Source organism: Rhinopithecus bieti, unplaced genomic scaffold (genome assembly GCF_001698545.2).
Source record: "Rhinopithecus bieti isolate Rb0 unplaced genomic scaffold, ASM169854v2 scaffold_4654, whole genome shotgun sequence".
Taxonomy (NCBI): Eukaryota; Metazoa; Chordata; class Mammalia; order Primates; family Cercopithecidae; genus Rhinopithecus; species Rhinopithecus bieti.
In genome coordinates this window covers 223021-231129 of record NW_016804499.1, presented here as the reverse complement: position 1 = coordinate 231129, position 8109 = coordinate 223021, and the positions used below count along the sequence as shown (strand labels likewise).

The 8109-nt window shown below is 43.1% G+C and overlaps 1 protein-coding gene across 1 annotated transcript in view; it reads left to right on the top strand.

The window, feature by feature from the left end:
- PIEZO2 (piezo type mechanosensitive ion channel component 2) overlaps positions 1–8109 on the top strand; it is a 299082-nt gene that overhangs the window by 81317 nt on the left and 209656 nt on the right. The gene's annotated exons all lie outside the window — the stretch shown is intronic.

The following is an 8109-nucleotide window of genomic DNA, read 5'->3' as shown; positions in this document are numbered from 1 at the left end:
AAAAAAAAAAAAAAAAAAAAAGGAAGCAGTTGTTATTTGCCTTCTAAGGCTTTTCTAGCTTGAATGTGCCATGTTGCCAAGTTCAAAGGCATATTTTGCCCTCGATGGAGACAACTCACTTAAATAATAGCATTTAAAGCCCTTGTAGTTTTGGATAACTTTTGGGTAGCATCTTCACATACATCAAGTAAAATTGTGACTCTCATTGATGATTTCAAATGACAAGTAAGTGAAGCTGGATTTTTGGAGGTGGTTTATTTTTTATTTATTTAATTAAATTTTTTTTTTTTACTTATTTATTTATTTATTTATTTTGAGATGCAGTCTCGCTCTGTCGCCCAGGCTGGAGTGCAGTGGCACAGTCTCGGCTCACTGCAAGCTCCGCCTTCTGGGTTCATGCCATTCTCCTGCCTCAGTCTCCTGAGTAGCTGGGCCTACAGGCGCCTGCCACCTCACCTGGCTAATAGTTTGTATTTTTGGTAGAGACGGGGTTTCACTGTGTTAGCCAGTATGGTCTTGATCTCCTGACCTCGTGATCTGCCCACTTCGGCCTCCCAAAGTGCTGGGATTACAGACGTGAGCCACCGTGCCTGGCCCTAATTTATTTTTTAGTTTGTGCACTCACTAGTTATCTATTGCTGCATACAAATTGCTGCATACATTTAGCAGCTTAACACAACACACACCGTCTCAGAGTTCTTAGGAGTCAGGACTCTGGATGTGGCTTGGCTGCATATTCTGGCACAGAGTCTCTTGCAGCTGCAATCCAGGGGCACTCGAGTGAGCACGTTGTCAGAGGAGGACCTGCCTCCAAGCTGACTCAAGTAGCTTTTGGGTGGAAACCTCAGTCCTTTGCCACATGGGCCTCTCCGCAGGACACATGTAGCATGGCAGCTGGCTTCCCTCAGGGTGAGCAAGGGAGAGGGGATGCTCAAGACAAGCCTTAGCCCTTCTGTAGCTTAGCCGTGGAAGTGGTACCCCAATACTTTTACTGTATTCTGTTCATTAGCAGTGAGTCTCTAGGTACAGCCCGCACTCAGGGAGAGGCTGTTGCTCAAATGGATGTGAACACGAGGAGATGGGGACCACTTGGGTTGTTTTTAGAGGCTGCCCCCCACCCTGGGCCACCCTTGTCCTCTCCATAGCTTGTTGGACTTTGCTATAAATAATTGTAACTAAAAGGTTGTGATGTGGGAAACCAAGACCAGGCTCTGTTCTCCCGCCTCTGAAGTTAATCATAGGAAATCTTCCTTAATATACACATTTTATTACAAATAATATAAAGGCTTACATAGCAAAGTTATAAAAGTTTGAAACAAGAGCATACATACAGAGCATTTGCCGTCATGTTCACAGAGGGCCCTGTGCTAAGTGCAGAGGGTGCGCGAAGGGGTCTGAGGCAAGATCACACTTGATAAAGAAGCAGTTGTTGCCTGGGCGCGGTGGTTCACACCTGTAATCCTAGCCCGGCCTCAGCCTTACTGAGCCCTTGACATTTAACTGGGGAGAAAGATACACGGAATAGGGATGTGGTATGGTGGTGAGGTCATGCGCTTCTTGATGACAGCACAGACTCAGGATCCCAACTGCAGGGGCACAAACCTCAGCCGGGCTGCACAGCTGTACCCACTGGGCCTGCTTCTTCGCATGCAGAAAGAAATAACAGATTTTGTAAAATGAGATTAACTACAAGAGTTAATTGACATGAAAGGCATAGATCCGGGCTTGACACACAGTAAGCACATTAGTATGAGCTCTTACTAACATGAGTGAATAGTTACATGCACTATGCATGCTCTTTAAGATGGTACAATCATACGAGTGACTTTTATTTTTCTCTTGACCCAGAAATTTGCAATATTAGGTAATTTTATTGTCCAACGTGGATTAGCATTAAAAAATCTCACCTAGGCTACAAAAAAAAGAGAGAGAAATGTTCTCATTTATTACATTTTTATTTGGGGCCATGTCAGTTGGGGTGTTTTTATTGCCACCAGAAATGCTGCATACCTTGATACCCTGTGGTTTCTTTTACATGTCCTCAAGTTTTTGTTTTTATGCGCTCATTCGTTTTGTAAGCATGATCCTCTACTCTGGAGCAGAACAGTAGTGGGTATGGAGCGGACAGAGGTAACAAAGGTTGTACCCTACCCGGAAGGGCCCCACTGACATAGAAGTATGTGCAAGGGGTGCTGGATGAGATGTACGCTTGAGGGGGCACCAGGGAGTAAGAAATCTCATTTGGAGGAGGGTATGTTCCTGGACAGCTTCCAGGAGGGGAAGCATGTGAGCCGTACAGGAAGATGCCTGATTCAGAAAGGACAGGGCAGATGCAGGCGATGTAGTTTTGCAGTAGCATGGAGCGCAGGATGGGCACAGGTGGGCAATTGGAGCTGCGTGCAGAGCAGGAGCCAGGCAGCCCCAAACCCAGGGGAGCATGATCACTTCCACGGCCACTCAGAGGGAAAACCAAAGTCCTCGGAGCCCTTGCAAGGCCCGGCATGATCCGGCCTCCTGGAGGCTTCTGCTTGCACACGGGGCTCTCTGGGGCTGTCTTCGGCCGGTTAGAGGGGTCAGGCTTGCTTCCACTTTGCCTGAGTGCTTCTCCCAAAGGGAATTGACAGGAATCACTCAGTCAGCTCATCCCCTGCCTCACCTCTGGGCTTCAGCCTCACTTTCCCCTACACACCTCCCCTCCCTTAGGCTGTGTCTTTCCCTTCTCTGGCTGGCCTTGTTGTGGACACAGCACTTCCTTTCCAACACACCACATGCTTTGCCTTTGATTTTGCCCATTGTTCACCAGTGTCTCCCCACCAGAACGCCAGCTCCCAGAGGCAGGGTACGATCTCTCATTTCCGTTTTGCTCTCCGATGTAGCTCAAACACCTGGGACAACGCCCAACACACAGTGTGTGCTGACTACATGTTTGTTGGCAGATGAATGACCAAATGTCTCTACAATGTTCTATAAAAGACTTCAACTCTGAATGAGAAATAAGCAGAAGGGAAAAAGCAGCTGGGAAGAGAATCTGAGCTTTTGTTCTTCTTCTTGTAGATCACCTGTTTTAGGTATTTGCCTGTCACTCCAATCTGTGGCGTGAACATTTCTTTCTGCTTTGAATCTTTAAGAAAGGAGGTTGGGATGTGGGGAGTGGTGCAGAAAGCAACAAATATGTGTGTGACTCCTTTGGGATAAAAATAACTTCTTGATGATTCCTGTTCTCTTCTCCCATGCATTTTGCTTTATTGCATTTTTATTGCAATAAAATTATTGCATTTTGCTTCTTTCCTTGCTGACTTCTAGAATCAGCCGTGGAAGCAGGCACCATGGGTCCTAACTCAGACTCTTGACTGGAGTGTGCTATACTCCTGTTGTCTGCATTCTGGGATTAGTGCTTCTTGACCTGGTCTTCCTGTCTGGGCACCCGCCACTCGCATCCCGATGTGTCCCGCCAGCCTGGACTGTGCCCTAGGCCCAGATGCTCAGCACTTCTGTGACCAGGAGCAGTTGGGCCCGGTCTGTTCCTTGGCGTCCTCTGCTCAGTCTCCCGGGCCGCCTCCTCTTGCTTCTAGCTTGCTGGTTGTGGCGGCATGTTCACTGCACTTCCATAGGTTGACTTCCTTCCTTCCTTCTGGGCTGAAGCCCTTCTGCGAGGGGCTACAAGGACATCCTTACTGGCAGTCACGACAATCCAGTCTCCCCGTTGCAGTGGACTTCTTTCGTGAAGACCTTTCCCGTTGTGAAGCTGGGCTTTCCTGGTTTCTCTCATATCCGTCTCAAATTTTTCTGCTGCTTTTTTCTTTCCTCCCTGCCAGTTTCCTTGCCCCGTCTCATCCCACATGCAGGCAGAGCTAAGACAAACACCTGCCTCCTTTGTGCCTCTCTTTAGTGTTCTTCCCTTCAGAGAGTTCATTTTTTCTTATTATTTCAACTAACATCTCTGTTCAGGGCTTGATCTCCATGCCCTTTGATTGCCACCAAGCAGGAATGCTGACGGTCTGTGGGGCTGGTCCCATAAGATTATAATGCCATATTTTTACTGTACTTTTTCTATATTTAGATATGTTTAGATACATAAATCCTCGCCATTGTATTACAGTTGCCTGTAGTATTCAGCACAGTAACATATGCTGCATAGATTTTTGGCCTAGGAGCAGTAGGTGACACCGTATTGTCTAGATGTGCAGTAGTAGGGTGTACCATCTGTTTATGTAAGCACACAGTTCCCACAAGGACAAAATTACCTAACAATGCATTTCTCAGAACATACTGCTGATGCTAAGAGGTCCATGACTGTATTTGTGTCTGCCTCAATTTCTGTTATCAATGTTTTATATTCTTCCATTTATAAGTCTTTCACCTCTTTGGTTAGATTGATTTCTAAGTATTATTTGTAGCTACGGTGAATGGGATTTTTAAAATTTCTTTTTCAGATACTTCATTGTTAGCGTATAGCGAATACTACTGATTTTCTTGTGTTGATTTTGTGTTTTGAAACTTTACTGAATGAATTAGTTCTCACAATTTTTTGGTTGAGTCTTTAGGGTTTTCTTTATATAAGATCAGGTCATCCGCAAACAGACAAATTTGCTTTGCTTCTTCCTTTCCAATTTTGACGTATTGATTTCTTTTTCTTGCCTAATTTCTCTGTCTAGGACTTCCCACACCACACTGAATAGAAGTGTCAAGAGTAGGCATCCTTGTCTTATTTCTGGTCTTAGAAGAAAAACTTTGAATTGTCACTGTTGAGTGTGATATTAGCTGTGTGTGTGTTACATATGGCCTCTGTCGCACTGAAGTCCGTTTCTTCCATATGTAATTTGTTGAGAATTTTTACCATGAAAGGTGTTGAATTTTGCCAGATAGTTTTTTGCATCTTTGAGAAGATATATGGTTTTTGTTCTTCATTCTGTTAATGTAGTGTATCACATTGATAGCTATAGGTATGTTGAACCATTCTTGCGTTCCTGGGATAAAGCCCACTTGATCATGATGAAGGAGCCTTTTTCTTGCTGAGTTGGGTTTGCTTGCGTTTTGTTGAGGACTTGTGCATCTATGTTCATCAAGGACACTGGCCTGTAATTTTCTTTCCTTGTATTATCCTTGTCTGGTTTTAGTATCAGGGTAATGATGACCACATAGGATGACTTTGCAAGTATTCCCTCTTCTCTAATTTTCTTGGAAGAATTTGAGAAGAATTGGTATTATTTCTCCTTAAATGTTCAGTAGAATTCATCAGGTCCTGGGCTTTTATTTATTTCTTCATTTATTTTTGAGGGGAGATTTTTTTTTAATCACCAATTCCAATCTCCTTACTTTTACTAGTCTGCTCAGATTTTTTATTTCTTCATGATTCCATCATGGTAGGCAGTACATTGCTAGGAATTTATTCATTTTTTCTCAGTTATCCAGTTTATTGATGTAAAATTGCTCACAGAATCTCTTCTAATCCTTTATATTCATGTGATATCAGTGGTAATGTCTCCTCTTTCATTTCTGATCTTAATTTTTTGCATCTTTCTTTTCTTCGGAGTCTAAGGTTTCTGGATTTTATTTCTTTTCAAAAAACCAACTCATAGTTTTATTGACCTTTTCTATTGGTTTTCCTAGTGTCTATTTTGTTTGTTTCTGCTTTGATCTTTATTATTTCTTTCCTTCTACCAACTTTGGGCTTGGTTAGCTTTTCTTTTTCTAGTTCCTTGAGCTGTAATGTTAGGTTGTTTGAGATCTTTCTTCTTTTTCATGTAAGCATTTATTGCTATAAGCTTCTCTCTTAGAACTGCTTTTGCTGGATTCCATACATTTTGGTAGGTTGTGTGTCCAATTTTGCTAATCCCAAGATATTTTCTAATTTCCCTTTTACTTTCTTACTTTCTTCTTTGACTCATTGACTGTTTAGGAGCATGTTGTTTAATTTCCATGTATTTGCAAATTTTCTGAAATTCCTCCTGTTTTTGATTTCTAGTTTCATATCATTGTGGTTGGAAAAGACACTTGATGTGATTTCAGTCTTCTTAAAATTGTTGAGACTTCTTTGTGACCTAACATATGCTCTATTCTGAGAATCCTCCACCAGTGCTTAAGAAGAGTGTGTATTCTGCCGGGCGCGGTGGCTCAAGCCTGTAATCTCAGCACCTTGGGAGGCCGAGGCGGGCAGATCACGAGGTCAGGAGATCGAGACCGTCCTGGCTAACACGGTGAAACCCCGTCTCCACTAAAAATACAAAAAAATTAGCCAGGTGTGGTGGTGGGCGCCTGTAGCCCCAGCTATTCGGAGGCTGAGGCAGGAGAATGGCATGAACCCGGGAGACGGAGCTTGCAGTGACCTGAGATCGCACCACTGCACTCCAGCGACCGAGCGAGACTCCATCTCAAAAAAAAAAAAAAAGAAAAAATAGAATGTGTATCCTGCTGCTGTTGGATAGACTGTTCTGTATATGTCTGTTAGGTTTATTTGGTCTAAAATGTAGTTTAAGTCTGATGTTTTCTTATTAATTTTCTGATTGGATGGTCTGTCCATTTCTAAAAATGGATATTGAAATCCCCTGCTATTATTACATTATAGTTTATCTCTTTCTTTATATCCATTGATATTTGCTTTATATATGTAGATGTTCCAGTCTTCGGTGCATATATATTTACAACCATTACAATTGATCCCTTTGTCACTATATATTGACCTTTGTCTCATTTTACAGTTCTTAAAGTCTATTTTATCAGATATAAGTCTAGCTATCCCTGGTGTCTTTTGGTTTTCATTTGCATAGAATATTTTTTTCTGTCCTTTCACTTTCAGTCTCTGTGTATTCTTAAATGGGAAGTGAGTTTCTTCCAGGTAGCATATACTTGGGTCTTTTAAAAAATTCTAGCCAGCGTGGTGGCTCATGCCTGTAATTCCAGCACTTTGGGAGGCCGAGGCGGGGGGATCACGAGGTCAGGAGATCGAGACCATCCTGGCTAACACAGTGAAACCCCGTCTCTAGTAAAAATACAAAAAATTAGCCAGACGTGGTGGTGGGTACCAGTAGTCCCAGCTACGTGGGAGGCTGAGGCAGGAGAATGGCGGGAACCCAGCAGGCGGAGCTTGCAGTGAACCGAGATTGCACCACTGCACTCCAGCCTGGGTGACAGAGCGAGACTCCGTCTCAAAAAAATAAATAAAAAATAAGTAAAAATTAAGTGTTGCCTTTTATTGCTAGATTTCTCCATTGGCCTAATAGGGCCTAGTGGAGGAACAAAATGTGCTTTTTTATTTTTATATGTTTAGGCAGTACAAGTACAATTTTGTTACATAGATACATTGCTTAGTAGAGAAGTCTGGGCTTTTAGTGTAACTATCACCTAATAGTATACAATGTATTAAGGTAATTTATTGGTAGCCAAGGACTTACTACTGTCATTTTGTTTATTATTTTCTGATTATATAGTACTTCCGTTTGTTCACTTCTTTCTCTCTTGCTGTCTTCCTTTGTGATTTGGTGATTTTCTCTAGTGGTATGCTTTGATTTTGTACTTTTTGTCTTTTTTGTATCTGCTGTAGGTTTTTGCTTTGTGGTGACCATGAGGTTTACATAAAGCATTTTATAGTATAACAGAGTATTTTAAATTGATAACAACTTAACTTTAATCGTATATAAAAAGTATACACTAGGCCAGGTGCAGTGGCTCACGCCTGTAATCCCAGCACTTTGGGAGGCTGAGGCGGGCAGATTACCTGAGGTCAAGGGTTCAAGACCAGCCTGGCCAACATGACGAAACACCATCTCTACTGAAAGTACAAAAATTAGCCAGGCATGGTGGTGTGCTCCTGTAATCCCAGCTACTTGAGAGGCTGAGGCAGGAGAATCACCTGAATCCAGGAGGCAGAGGCTGCAGTGAGCCAAGATCATGCCACTGCACTCCACCAGCCTGGACAACAGGACAAAACTCAGTCGCAAACAAACAAAAAGAAGTCTTAACTTTTTTTTTTTTTTTTGGAGGTGAGTTCTCAGTTGGAGTGTGGTGGCTGGACCCAGCTCACTGCAAGCTCCGCCTCCCGGGTTTACGCCATTCTCCTTCCTCAGCCTCCTGAGTAGCTGGGACTACAGGCACCCGCCATCTCGCCCGGCT